Raw genomic sequence first — 14196 nt, forward strand, 5'->3', positions numbered from 1 at the left:
CAAATGGACTTTTCAGGATCCTTGGGTGGCTCCGTAGTTTGAAACCAATTCTGGTTATCGCTTCTCGGCCTTTTGGCTAAGATCAAGTGTAGTATCTGTTCTTATCAGTTTAATATCTGATACGTCCCCTATCTGGGGACCATATATTAAATGGATTTTTAGAACAGGGAGATGGAAAAAGAGCTTGCTCTGTCCACTCCACGCATTGACCTGGTATTGCAGTATCTCCAGGACCGGTGCACCCCTTCTTTAATGCAGTTTCTAAAATCAGAAAGAATTGAATTCAATGTTTTTTGTTCATTTTGCTTGTTTGTCGGATTTTGGGATGGACTCTTTGGCTTTGCTTTTCTTCTCCTCATTGGATTTTTCATGTTCAAAGTTGCAGAAGCCAGATTACAAGCTCATTTTGGTTCAACTTCAGCAACTGTGCATTGCATTGCCATGTAATGTGATGCAATGCTATCTTTCTAGCTCTCCCTTTTTACTTCCTTTTGGATAAACAGACATATTAGGCAAGCATTTTGGAGCTTTCACCTAAATAACTACAGGTGGTGAGATAAGCTGCACAATATAATTGACCTTTCAGTATATTGTTGCACACACACCATCTATTTAGCAAATGCCCTTGTTATCAACAGCAGCCTTTTAAACTCACCTGAGCTAACAGGTATGTGCGCTGGTTACTCTGCTGCGCTTAAAATTTCTTTTTTGGTTTGCTACAATGTCTTTTCTGAAACGTTGTCTCCTTCTGCTGGAACACTGACTTCTTTCATTTAATGCCTGCAGACTATAAAAGAGAACCCAACCCAAAAAGTTTGGTTGATTAGTCTGTGGCATTCTGTTAAACTGTTGCTTATGGCGGTCTCTGTGAGCTTCTCAGCGACATTCAGCCAGCCAGGTATCCTGCCTGCAGTAGATGGAATGTGGCAATGGAACGCTGGCTGCGCGTGTCATAATAGGCTCTGAGCCTTTATATACCTGTGCACAGCAGCAGCCACCTTCAGTCTGCTGCTGGACAGCCAGCAGCAGCAGCAGCAGGAGAGGTATGTAATCAGGAGCCCTCCTGCTAAGGGTACACAGCTGCTCGTTCCACCCCACCCCCCGCCTTAATTGGTTCTCCTCCCTTCCAACGGTGTTGAGGCGGGTGGGAACAGCAGGGGGTGAAGGTGCTGTGTTTAAAGAGGTGGAGTTATGCAGATCTAAAACGCGTGGATTGCAGCAGCAGCAAGCCGAAAAGTGCAGGCATGTAAGGGATCTAGAGGTTGACAACATGTCTTCTTAACGGGAGTCCAGGAGCTCATCTCCACAAATGGACTTTTCAGGATCCTTGGGTGGCTCCGTAGTTTGAAACCAATTCTGGTTATCGCTTCTCGGCCTTTTGGCTAAGATCAAGTGTAGTATCTGTTCTTTTAAGAACACAAGAGCTGCGATCTACACTTGACGAGAGCGATCGAACTCGGAAGGAGAAGAGCTTCGGATCCCAGCTGACATCGGAGAACGAAGGCGGATATCGGTGGGAGGAAGAAGCTCTAAAGAATCCAGAAGAAGACGAAGACTCGGAGAAGAATCGGGCTGTCCTGTGGAATCTTCGAGGAAGAAAATCATCGAGACAAAGACCTTTCGGGGAATTTGTCCAGAACACGACGGGAGAAGAATCTGCATAGCTCCACCCATTCCGGGAAGAGTTCCAGATCCAGCTCCAAGAAGTAACTGCAGGAGGAAAGCCATGGCAAGCGCTGCGAGGAAGGCCGAAAAGAAGAGCCTGGAGCTGGGGACAGCCAGGAGGGCCCAGCCAGGAGCCGATTCTGACCCCAAGGACTCTGCCTCCACGACTGGCCAGCAGAAGGGACCCCAGAAGCCCCGCCACGAAGCTCCAGCCCTGGAGCCATGGATGCGGCAGACGGTGGCCCTGAAGCTGAAGGAAGTGGATGGGAGGGTGCCGGACATGTCCTCGGACGTGTTCTGCCAGAAGATGCTGCTGGATCGAGGCTTCTCCAGGTCGGACACCCTCAGCATCCAGACCTTCTTGACGGGGATCTTCTTCGTCACCTTCGCCACTGTGAACACCTGCAGGAGGTTCTGGGAAATGGTAAGCGCAAAAGGACCGGATAATTCTTTCTCTGCCTTTACAGGTAGCTGCCCTATCCAGAGGGATGAAAGGAGGATCACGGTCTCCATGCGCAACCCGCACACCCCAGGCCAAGACATCTGTACCTTCCTGAGACGCTTCTGTTTGGTTGTGAAGGAACCCTCTCACATCCTGAATGGACTCGGCTTCTGGACAGGTAAGTGGTCGGTGACCGTTAGACTTCACAGGGACCTGGCGTACTCAGACGGACTTCGGCACCTGCCCCCGACATTCTCCCTGGGCAACTCCTACGGCCTCATCTATTACCCGGACATGCCGCGGAACTGCAGGAGATGCGGCAAGAACGGCCACGAGATGAAGGACTGCAAGGAGGATGCCTGCAGGATTTGTCGAGTGACGGGACACAGCTCGAAGGACTGCCCGAAGAAGACGTCCTGCAACCTGTGTGGGCTGGCGGCTCATCTGTACAAGGATTGCCCCAGGCGTGAGTGATCCTGGGCATCGGTGGTTGCGACGACCCCAGCTACGGAGGACAAGGCCCCGACGACCAGGCCTGTGAAGGTCAAGGACGCGACGACCAAGGCCCCAGCGGCCAAGGCCGAGACGACCAAGGCCAAAGCGGTCAAGGAGTCGGTGGCCAAAGCCCCAGCGACGGTCCCAGCAGCTCCGAAGCAGAAGAAAAAGTCAAAGGAGGGTAAGAGTTCTGTCACCCCTCTCTCGATCCCTCCCCCTGCCACCCCCGTCCAATCCCCCCCCACCCCGGCCACCCCTGCTGAGGATTCCACTTCCTCTTCCTCCTTCCCCTACTCCTCAGCAGGTGTCCTTTCCCCTGCCCCGGCAGCCACTCTCCCTCCCCAGACCATGGTAGCGGTGGAATTAACCTTTCCTCCACCCGCCGCTATCTATTCCGAGGAGGATTTTCCCCTTCTTGTCTCCCCAGTTCCAACCCGGGGAAAGAGGAAGGTGGAGGACAGCCCTGCTACTGAATCCTCCAAAAAGAAGATTCTGGATTTCGTAGGCGAAAAGGAGGATACCCTCCCTGAGCCAGAAGAGATGGAGCACATGGTTGAGACCCTGGTGGCCGAGCCAGAAGAGGAGGAACTGGTGGTCGCCGAGATCGAGGCCGCGCTGCTTGACCAGATGGAGGAAGAGGGCCTGCTGGTGATCCCGTCACCAGCAGTCAACACCGACGAGGGACCACCCGACCGGAGTGGTAACTAAGGTGTATTGCCTGCGCTAACTTTTTCTTTTTTCCCTACATGATGGCTAATATTAACTTATTTTCCATTAATGTCAGGAGCATCAAGGACAAGTTCAGACGTCAGACTATTTATGCCTTCCTTACTTCCCAGTTGTGTGATGTTTATATGTTGCAGGAATGTTCCCTTCCCTCCTCTAGGTCCTTCAAACATCTGGCCAGGGAGTGGTCCCACGGTCCATCCTACTGGTCCGGTGGGGGTGACTGCAAGTCTGCGGGGGTCGCAATTCTGATCAGGGGGGGCGCATTCACGCTTGAGTCCGTCCAGGAGCTCATCTGCGGCAGGGCTCTTGTTGTAGATGGCAACTGGGCGGGAGAACCTGTCAGGTTCATCAACGTGTATGCGTCCCCACTGAAGAATGAGCGTTTGGAGCTTTTCCAGACCCTGCGGCTTCAGCTTGCCACCACCAGGACCTTAGTGATGGCCGGGGATTTCAACTGCCCCATCGAGGAGGACGGTCGTAGTTCTGGCACATCTGCCAAGTTGGACATCACGTCCAAGCTGCTCATCGAGATGGTAACCGAGGCCTCTCTTCAGGACGTGGTGGGCTCCATGGGGAGAGGCTCCACGAACTATTCGTGGAGCCGACCCGATGGCTCACTCCGCTCCAGGATTGACTTTGTGTTCACCTCTCGGGCAGTCAGGCAGAGTAGGCACTCGATGGTCTCCTGCTTCTTCTCCGACCACAGAGCCATTCACTTACAAGGTGTCCTCGGCGACGGTTTTCCGTCCGGCCCCGGCTCCTGGAAGCTGAATTGTGCTCTGCTGGCTCAGGATGAAGTCGTGGAGGAGCTGAGAGCAGCCTACGCAATGTGGCAGTCCTACAAGGGTAGCTTCCAAACAGTCTCTGATTGGTGGGAATATGTTAAACTTGAGTTTTGCTGTTTCTTTCAGGCCAAGGGTCGACAACAGGCGTGTGAGAAGAGGAGGGACTTCAGAGGGCTGCAGCGCGAGCTGCGGTCGCTGCAGGACCTTCTTCACTGCGGCTGGGACGTGAGGGAGGAGCTGGAGGAGACCAAGAAGAGCCTGAAAAGGCACTTTGAGGAGGAGTCCAAGCGAATCATCTTCCGTTCCAAAGTGGAGAATCTGGAGAAGGGTGAGAAATGTAACTCATTCTTTTTCAGGAAACTTCATGCCGGTCACACGCCCCTGAACGAGCTGCGAGACGAGAGCGGAAACATGCGACGTGGGAAGGAGGACGTGATGAGGGTCGTCAGCGACTTCTACAGCGAACTCTACTCCCACAAGACTACCGACCCCGACGCTGCTGATAAGTTCCTGTCAGGTATCACTAACCATCTTGATCCTGCAGGCACGGCAGCCTTGGACAAACCTCTGATGGTGGGCGAATTGCTCTCTGCCGCTAAATCCTTTAGGACCGGCAGGACCCCGGGCAGTGATGGTCTTCCAGCGGAGCTCTATGTAGCGCTGGGAGACCTCATCTGTCCGGACCTGTTGGACCTGTACGAGGAGATGGTGGTGGAGGGTAGAATGCCTCCATCTTTGAGGGAAGGAATGGTCACGATCCTGTATAAGCGGAAGGGAGAGAGGTGCGACCTGAGGAATTGGCGTCCCATCACTCTGCTCAACGTGGACTACAAGATCCTGGCCAAGACGATGGCGACACGACTTAAGACGGTCATCGGACGGATCATCCACCCGGACCAGACCTGCGGCATCCCTGGACGTCGCATCGCAGACAGCCTCGCTCTCGTGCGGGACACGGTCGAGTACATCAAGGTCCACCGCGCACACGTGGCCCTGGTCTCCTTGGATCAGGAGAAGGCCTTCGACCGGGTTTCCCACGAGTTCATGGGCCGAGCTCTGCACCGGTTAGGTTTGGGTAACATGTTTTGTTCGTATGTCCGTCTGATGTATTTTGATATCCACAGCTCGGTGTTGGTGAACGGCTGGAAGACTGACCCCTTCCCTGTCCTCTCTGGGGTCAGACAAGGCTGCCCTCTATCACCTCTTCTTTTTGTTTGTGTTATAGAACTCTTCGCAGAGGCTATCCGGCAGAATGGAGAGATCAGAGGGATCACCGCACCGGGTCCGGGACGACACGAGGTCAAGTGCTCGCTCTACATGGACGACGTCACCGTCTTCTGCGCTGATCGTGGTTCAGTCGACGCCCTCGTCCAGACGTGTGAGAGGTTCGGCCGGGCTTCAGGGGCCAAAGTCAACTGCAGGAAGTCGGAAGCCATGCTCTTCGGGGATTGGCAGCCGGCCTCCTCCGCCCCCTTCCCCTTCAACATTCAACCGGATTTCCTCAAGGTGCTGGGAGTCTGGTTCGGGAAGGAAGGAGCGGCCCTCAAGTCCTGGCAAGAACGCTTGGCCAAGGTGAAGCAACGGATCGGACTCTGGAGCCTCAGACACCTCACTTGTGAGGGTAAGGCACTCATCCTGCGTAATGAGGTCCTGCCCGTCTTGCAGTACACGGCGCAGGCCTGGCCCCCACACGTCACTGTGTGCAGGGCCATTACCAGGACAGTGTTTCACTTTGTCTGGGGATCCAAGATGGACAGAGTCAGGCGGGCCGTCATGTACAAGGAGCCTCGCAAGGGTGGGAAGGGCGTTCCAGATATCCCCACCCTCCTGCGATCCTCTTTTGTGTGTGATTGTGTCCGCCGGACTTTGCAAGTCAAGAATGGCTCCGCGGGCAGGTCCATGTCTCGCTTCTTCCTGCTTCCTCTTTGGAGGCGACTCGGCTGGGACAAGTGGGACAGCTCCTTCCCCTACAACTGGACGACGCCATGGTTCTACGGAGACGTCGTTCGATTTGTGGGGGAGCATCAACTGGAGGGACTCAAGCCCGACTTGTGGAAGCCCAAAACTATCCACAAGCTAATCAGAGCCAAGGATGACGTGGAGAACATCACAGGACTTCACCAGGACACGCTGGAGACTGTGTGGACAAATGTGTCGTCTGACAGGCTGACCAACGGGCACAAGGACTTGTCGTGGATGGCGATTCAGGGCGGACTGCCCGTCCGGTCATTCATGCATGCCCGGAACCTGTGCAAGACCCGGTACTGCCCAAGGTGCCCCTTCGTGGAGGAAACATCTTTGCACACTTTTTGGGACTGCGGATTTGCACAGCGCCTATTGACTGCACTTGAGGACGACCTGAGGAACTCTGTCCCCAGGGCGAGCCTATCGCACCATTCTGTGCTTTACGGACTCTTCCCTGGGGTTCATACCGTCGGAGCCATCCAGGAGGCTTGGCGCCTTATGAACTGCTTCAAGGATGCCGTTTGGGTCGCCAGGAACCGGCTCATCTTGAGGAGGGAGAGGATGTCCATCCCGGACTGCCGCAGGCTGATCCACAGCCTGCTCAGAGACTATTCCATCATGGACGGTCCGGAGGACGAGGACGAGGACTAAACCCCTCCTCCCCCTCTCCCCTTATGTGTCTTGTCTTTCAATAAAGCTTCGGGCCTGTGATTTTCCCCTCCCCATCCCCTTTTTCCCAATCCCCATCCCTTATCACGGTTCGTCGTACTGTATTGATTGACATGCTTTTCTTTCAGATTGAGTGTTTTGTGTAGCATAGGGGTGTGATGTGTCTAGTTAGTGCGTCGTATCCTCATGCTATGTAAATATGATGTAGAATTCTGTGTGTACTGGGCTGCGGCACTGTACACTGTCTGTTAACTTATTTTTTGTGCTAATAAAAGATATATTCAATCAAAAAAAAAAATCTGTTCTTATCAGTTTAATATCTGATACGTCCCCTATCTGGGGACCATATATTAAATGGATTTTTAGAACAGGGAGATGGAAAAAGAGCTTGCTCTGTCCACTCCACGCATTGACCTGGTATTGCAGTATCTCCAGGACCGGTGCACCCCTTCTTTAATGCAGTTTCTAAAATCAGAAAGAATTGAATTCAATGTTTTTTGTTCATTTTGCTTGTTTGTCGGATTTTGGGATGGACTCTTTGGCTTTGCTTTTCTTCTCCTCATTGGATTTTTCATGTTCAAAGTTGCAGAAGCCAGATTACAAGCTCATTTTGGTTCAACTTCAGCAACTGTGCATTGCATTGCCATGTAATGTGATGCAATGCTATCTTTCTAGCTCTCCCTTTTTACTTCCTTTTGGATAAACAGACATATTAGGCAAGCATTTTGGAGCTTTCACCTAAATAACTACAGGTGGTGAGATAAGCTGCACAATATAATTGACCTTTCAGTATATTGTTGCACACACACCATCTATTTAGCAAATGCCCTTGTTATCAACAGCAGCCTTTTAAACTCACCTGAGCTAACAGGTATGTGCGCTGGTTACTCTGCTGCGCTTAAAATTTCTTTTTTGGTTTGCTACAATGCCTTTTCTGAAACGTTGTCTCCCTCTGCTGGAACACTGACTTCTTTCATTTAATGCCTGCAGACTATAAAAGAGAACCCAACCCAAAAAGTTTGGTTGATTAGTCTGTGGCATTCTGTTAAACTGTTGCTTATGGCGGTCTCTGTGAGCTTCTCAGCGACATTCAGCCAGCCAGGTATCCTGCCTGCAGTAGATGGAATGTGGCAATGGAACGCTGGCTGCGCGTGTCATAATAGGCTCTGAGCCTTTATATACCTGTGCACAGCAGCAGCCACCTTCAGTCTGCTGCTGGACAGCCAGCAGCAGCAGCAGCAGGAGAGGTATGTAATCAGGAGCCCTCCTGCTAAGGGTAGACAGCTGCTCGTTCCACCCCACCCCCCGCCTTAATTGGTTCTCCTCCCTTCCAACGGTGTTGAGGCGGGTGGGAACAGCAGGGGGTGAAGGTGCTGTGTTTAAAGAGGTGGAGTTATGCAGATCTAAAACGCGTGGATTGCAGCAGCAGCAAGCCGAAAAGTGCAGGCATGTAAGGGATCTAGAGGTTGACAACATGTCTTCTTAACGGGAGTCCAGGAGCTCATCTCCACAAATGGACTTTTCAGGATCCTTGGGTGGCTCCGTAGTTTGAAACCAATTCTGGTTATCGCTTCTTGGCCTTTTGGCTAAGATCAAGTGTAGTATCTGTTCTTATCAGTTTAATATCTGATACGTCCCCTATCTGGGGACCATATATTAAATGGATTTTTAGAACAGGGAGATGGAAAAAGAGCTTGCTCTGTCCACTCCACGCATTGACCTGGTATTGCAGTATCTCCAGGACCGGTGCACCCCTTCTTTAATGCAGTTTCTAAAATCAGAAAGAATTGAATTCAATGTTTTTTGTTCATTTTGCTTGTTTGTCGGATTTTGGGATGGACTCTTTGGCTTTGCTTTTCTTCTCCTCATTGGATTTTTCATGTTCAAAGTTGCAGAAGCCAGATTACAAGCTCATTTTGGTTCAACTTCAGCAACTGTGCATTGCATTGCCATGTAATGTGATGCAATGCTATCTTTCTAGCTCTCTCTTTTTACTTCCTTTTGGATAAACAGACATATTAGGCAAGCATTTTGGAGCTTTCACCTAAATAACTACAGGTGGTGAGATAAGCTGCACAATATAATTGACCTTTCAGTATATTGTTGCACACACACCATCTATTTAGCAAATGCCCTTGTTATCAACAGCAGCCTTTTAAACTCACCTGAGCTAACAGGTATGTGCGCTGGTTACTCTGCTGCGCTTAAAATTTCTTTTTTGGTTTGCTACAATGCCTTTTCTGAAACGTTGTCTCCCTCTGCTGGAACACTGACTTCTTTCATTTAATGCCTGCAGACTATAAAAGAGAACCCAACCCAAAAAGTTTGGTTGATTAGTCTGTGGCATTCTGTTAAACTGTTGCTTATGGCGGTCTCTGTGAGCTTCTCAGCGACATTCAGCCAGCCAGGTATCCTGCCTGCAGTAGATGGAATGTGGCAATGGAACGCTGGCTGCGCGTGTCATAATAGGCTCTGAGCCTTTATATACCTGTGCACAGCAGCAGCCACCTTCAGTCTGCTGCTGGACAGCCAGCAGCAGCAGCAGCAGGAGAGGTATGTAATCAGGAGCCCTCCTGCTAAGGGTAGACAGCTGCTCGTTCCACCCCACCCCCCGCCTTAATTGGTTCTCCTCCCTTCCAACGGTGTTGAGGCGGGTGGGAACAGCAGGGGGTGAAGGTGCTGTGTTTAAAGAGGTGGAGTTATGCAGATCTAAAACGCGTGGATTGCAGCAGCAGCAAGCCGAAAAGTGCAGGCATGTAAGGGATCTAGAGGTTGACAACATGTCTTCTTAACGGGAGTCCAGGAGCTCATCTCCACAAATGGACTTTTCAGGATCCTTGGGTGGCTCCGTAGTTTGAAACCAATTCTGGTTATCGCTTCTTGGCCTTTTGGCTAAGATCAAGTGTAGTATCTGTTCTTATCAGTTTAATATCTGATACGTCCCCTATCTGGGGACCATATATTAAATGGATTTTTAGAACAGGGAGATGGAAAAAGAGCTTGCTCTGTCCACTCCACGCATTGACCTGGTATTGCAGTATCTCCAGGACCGGTGCACCCCTTCTTTAATGCAGTTTCTAAAATCAGAAAGAATTGAATTCAATGTTTTTTGTTCATTTTGCTTGTTTGTCGGATTTTGGGATGGACTCTTTGGCTTTGCTTTTCTTCTCCTCATTGGATTTTTCATGTTCAAAGTTGCAGAAGCCAGATTACAAGCTCATTTTGGTTCAACTTCAGCAACTGTGCATTGCATTGCCATGTAATGTGATGCAATGCTATCTTTCTAGCTCTCCCTTTTTACTTCCTTTTGGATAAACAGACATATTAGGCAAGCATTTTGGAGCTTTCACCTAAATAACTACAGGTGGTGAGATAAGCTGCACAATATAATTGACCTTTCAGTATATTGTTGCACACACACCATCTATTTAGCAAATGCCCTTGTTATCAACAGCAGCCTTTTAAACTCACCTGAGCTAACAGGTATGTGCGCTGGTTACTCTGCTGCGCTTAAAATTTCTTTTTTGGTTTGCTACAATGCCTTTTCTGAAACGTTGTCTCCCTCTGCTGGAACACTGACTTCTTTCATTTAATGCCTGCAGACTATAAAAGAGAACCCAACCCAAAAAGTTTGGTTGATTAGTCTGTGGCATTCTGTTAAACTGTTGCTTATGGCGGTCTCTGTGAGCTTCTCAGCGACATTCAGCCAGCCAGGTATCCTGCCTGCAGTAGATGGAATGTGGCAATGGAACGCTGGCTGCGCGTGTCATAATAGGCTCTGAGCCTTTATATACCTGTGCACAGCAGAAGCCACCTTCAGTCTGCTGCTGGACAGCCAGCAGCAGCAGCAGCAGGAGAGGTATGTAATCAGGAGCCCTCCTGCTAAGGGTAGACAGCTGCTCGTTCCACCCCACCCCCCGCCTTAATTGGTTCTCCTCCCTTCCAACGGTGTTGAGGCGGGTGGGAACAGCAGGGGGTGAAGGTGCTGTGTTTAAAGAGGTGGAGTTATGCAGATCTAAAACGCGTGGATTGCAGCAGCAGCAAGCCGAAAAGTGCAGGCATGTAAGGGATCTAGAGGTTGACAACATGTCTTCTTAACGGGAGTCCAGGAGCTCATCTCCACAAATGGACTTTTCAGGATCCTTGGGTGGCTCCGTAGTTTGAAACCAATTCTGGTTATCGCTTCTCGGCCTTTTGGCTAAGATCAAGTGTAGTATCTGTTCTTATCAGTTTAATATCTGATACGTCCCCTATCTGGGGACCATATATTAAATGGATTTTTAGAACAGGGAGATGGAAAAAGAGCTTGCTCTGTCCACTCCACGCATTGACCTGGTATTGCAGTATCTCCAGGACCGGTGCACCCCTTCTTTAATGCAGTTTCTAAAATCAGAAAGAATTGAATTCAATGTTTTTTGTTCATTTTGCTTGTTTGTCGGATTTTGGGATGGACTCTTTGGCTTTGCTTTTCTTCTCCTCATTGGATTTTTCATGTTCAAAGTTGCAGAAGCCAGATTACAAGCTCATTTTGGTTCAACTTCAGCAACTGTGCATTGCATTGCCATGTAATGTGATGCAATGCTATCTTTCTAGCTCTCCCTTTTTACTTCCTTTTGGATAAACAGACATATTAGGCAAGCATTTTGGAGCTTTCACCTAAATAACTACAGGTGGTGAGATAAGCTGCACAATATAATTGACCTTTCAGTATATTGTTGCACACACACCATCTATTTAGCAAATGCCCTTGTTATCAACAGCAGCCTTTTAAACTCACCTGAGCTAACAGGTATGTGCGCTGGTTACTCTGCTGCGCTTAAAATTTCTTTTTTGGTTTGCTACAATGCCTTTTCTGAAACGTTGTCTCCCTCTGCTGGAACACTGACTTCTTTCATTTAATGCCTGCAGACTATAAAAGAGAACCCAACCCAAAAAGTTTGGTTGATTAGTCTGTGGCATTCTGTTAAACTGTTGCTTATGGCGGTCTCTGTGAGCTTCTCAGCGACATTCAGCCAGCCAGGTATCCTGCCTGCAGTAGATGGAATGTGGCAATGGAACGCTGGCTGCGCGTGTCATAATAGGCTCTGAGCCTTTATATACCTGTGCACAGCAGCAGCCACCTTCAGTCTGCTGCTGGACAGCCAGCAGCAGCAGCAGCAGGAGAGGTATGTAATCAGGAGCCCTCCTGCTAAGGGTAGACAGCTGCTCGTTCCACCCCACCCCCCGCCTTAATTGGTTCTCCTCCCTTCCAACGGTGTTGAGGCGGGTGGGAACAGCAGGGGGTGAAGGTGCTGTGTTTAAAGAGGTGGAGTTATGCAGATCTAAAATGCGTGGATTGCAGCAGCAGCAAGCCGAAAAGTGCAGGCATGTAAGGGATCTAGAGGTTGACAACATGTCTTCTTAACGGGAGTCCAGGAGCTCATCTCCACAAATGGACTTTTCAGGATCCTTGGGTGGCTCCGTAGTTTGAAACCAATTCTGGTTATCGCTTCTCGGCCTTTTGGCTAAGATCAAGTGTAGTATCTGTTCTTATCAGTTTAATATCTGATACGTCCCCTATCTGGGGACCATATATTAAATGGATTTTTAGAACAGGGAGATGGAAAAAGAGCTTGCTCTGTACACTCCACGCATTGACCTGGTATTGCAGTATCTCCAGGACCGGTGCACCCCTTCTTTAATGCAGTTTCTAAAATCAGAAAGAATTGAATTCAATGTTTTTTGTTCATTTTGCTTGTTTGTCGGATTTTGGGATGGACTCTTTGGCTTTGCTTTTCTTCTCCTCATTGGATTTTTCATGTTCAAAGTTGCAGAAGCCAGATTACAAGCTCATTTTGGTTCAACTTCAGCAACTGTGCATTGCATTGCCATGTAATGTGATGCAATGCTATCTTTCTAGCTCTCCCTTTTTACTTCCTCTTGGATAAACAGACATATTAGGCAAGCATTTTGGAGCTTTCACCTAAATAACTACAGGTGGTGAGATAAGCTGCACAATATAATTGACCTTTCAGTATATTGTTGCACACACACCATCTATTTAGCAAATGCCCTTGTTATCAACAGCAGCCTTTTAAACTCACCTGAGCTAACAGGTATGTGCGCTGGTTACTCTGCTGCGCTTAAAATTTCTTTTTTGGTTTGCTACAATGCCTTTTCTGAAACGTTGTCTCCCTCTGCTGGAACACTGACTTCTTTCATTTAATGCCTGCAGACTATAAAAGAGAACCCAACCCAAAAAGTTTGGTTGATTAGTCTGTGGCATTCTGTTAAACTGTTGCTTATGGCGGTCTCTGTGAGCTTCTCAGCGACATTCAGCCAGCCAGGTATCCTGCCTGCAGTAGATGGAATGTGGCAATGGAACGCTGGCTGCGCGTGTCATAATAGGCTCTGAGCCTTTATATACCTGTGCACAGCAGCAGCCATCTTCAGTCTGCTGCTGGACAGCCAGCAGCAGCAGCAGCAGGAGAGGTATGTAATCAGGAGCCCTCCTGCTAAGGGTAGACAGCTGCTCGTTCCACCCCACCCCCCGCCTTAATTGGTTCTCATCCCTTCCAACGGTGTTGAGGCGGGTGGGAACAGCAGGGGGTGAAGGTGCTGTGTTTAAAGAGGTGGAGTTATGCAGATCTAAAACGCGTGGATTGCAGCAGCAGCAAGCCGAAAAGTGCAGGCATGTAAGGGATCTAGAGGTTGACAACATGTCTTCTTAACGGGAGTCCAGGAGCTCATCTCCACAAATGGACTTTTCAGGATCCTTGGGTGGCTCCGTAGTTTGAAACCAATTCTGGTTATCGCTTCTCGGCCTTTTGGCTAAGATCAAGTGTAGTATCTGTTCTTATCAGTTTAATATCTGATACGTCCCCTATCTGGGGACCATATATTAAATGGATTTTTAGAACAGGGAGATGGAAAAAGAGCTTGCTCTGTCCACTCCACGCATTGACCTGGTATTGCAGTATCTCCAGGACCGGTGCACCCCTTCTTTAATGCAGTTTCTAAAATCAGAAAGAATTGAATTCAATGTTTTTTGTTCATTTTGCTTGTTTGTCGGATTTTGGGATGGACTCTTTGGCTTTGCTTTTCTTCTCCTCATTGGATTTTTCATGTTCAAAGTTGCAGAAGCCAGATTACAAGCTCATTTTGGTTCAACTTCAGCAACTGTGCATTGCATTGCCATGTAATGTGATGCAATGCTATCTTTCTAGCTCTCCCTTTTTACTTCCTTTTGGATAAACAGACATATTAGGCAAGCATTTTGGAGCTTTCACCTAAATAACTACAGGTGGTGAGATAAGCTGCACAATATAATTGACCTTTCAGTATATTGTTGCACACACACCATCTATTTAGCAAATGCCCTTGTTATCAACAGCAGCCTTTTAAACTCACCTGAGCTAACAGGTATGTGCGCTGGTTACTCTGCTGCGCTTAAAATTTCTTTTTTGG

The 14196-nt window shown here is 49.2% G+C and overlaps 7 non-coding genes and 1 pseudogene across 7 annotated transcripts; all 8 read left to right on the top strand.

Moving 5' to 3' along the window:
- The first annotated feature begins 56 nt into the window (after nucleotides 1-56).
- LOC141226863 (U2 spliceosomal RNA) lies at nucleotides 57-247 on the top strand. The gene has a single exon (XR_012293981.1). It is a non-coding gene; the product is annotated as a U2 spliceosomal RNA (small nuclear RNA).
- Nucleotides 248-1362: 1115 nt separating this feature from the next.
- On the top strand, nucleotides 1363-1452 carry LOC141227301 (U2 spliceosomal RNA; annotated as a pseudogene).
- Nucleotides 1453-7003: 5551 nt separating this feature from the next.
- Nucleotides 7004-7201, top strand: LOC141227146 (U2 spliceosomal RNA). Its single transcript, XR_012294252.1, has one exon. It is a non-coding gene; the product is annotated as a U2 spliceosomal RNA (small nuclear RNA).
- Nucleotides 7202-8316: 1115 nt separating this feature from the next.
- On the top strand, nucleotides 8317-8507 carry LOC141226931 (U2 spliceosomal RNA). The gene has a single exon (XR_012294046.1). It is a non-coding gene; the product is annotated as a U2 spliceosomal RNA (small nuclear RNA).
- Nucleotides 8508-9622: 1115 nt separating this feature from the next.
- On the top strand, nucleotides 9623-9813 carry LOC141226932 (U2 spliceosomal RNA). Its single transcript, XR_012294047.1, has one exon. It is a non-coding gene; the product is annotated as a U2 spliceosomal RNA (small nuclear RNA).
- Nucleotides 9814-10928: 1115 nt separating this feature from the next.
- LOC141226864 (U2 spliceosomal RNA) lies at nucleotides 10929-11119 on the top strand. Its single transcript, XR_012293982.1, has one exon. It is a non-coding gene; the product is annotated as a U2 spliceosomal RNA (small nuclear RNA).
- Nucleotides 11120-12234: 1115 nt separating this feature from the next.
- Nucleotides 12235-12425, top strand: LOC141226992 (U2 spliceosomal RNA). The gene has a single exon (XR_012294105.1). It is a non-coding gene; the product is annotated as a U2 spliceosomal RNA (small nuclear RNA).
- A 1115-nt stretch (nucleotides 12426-13540) lies between these two features.
- LOC141226865 (U2 spliceosomal RNA) lies at nucleotides 13541-13731 on the top strand. Its single transcript, XR_012293983.1, has one exon. It is a non-coding gene; the product is annotated as a U2 spliceosomal RNA (small nuclear RNA).
- The last annotated feature ends 465 nt before the right edge of the window (nucleotides 13732-14196 follow it).

Source organism: Phyllobates terribilis, unplaced genomic scaffold (assembly GCF_046119375.1).
Source record: "Phyllobates terribilis strain yellow unplaced genomic scaffold, ASM4611937v1 Scaffold_416__1_contigs__length_1633014, whole genome shotgun sequence".
NCBI classification, from domain to species: domain Eukaryota; kingdom Metazoa; phylum Chordata; class Amphibia; order Anura; family Dendrobatidae; genus Phyllobates; species Phyllobates terribilis.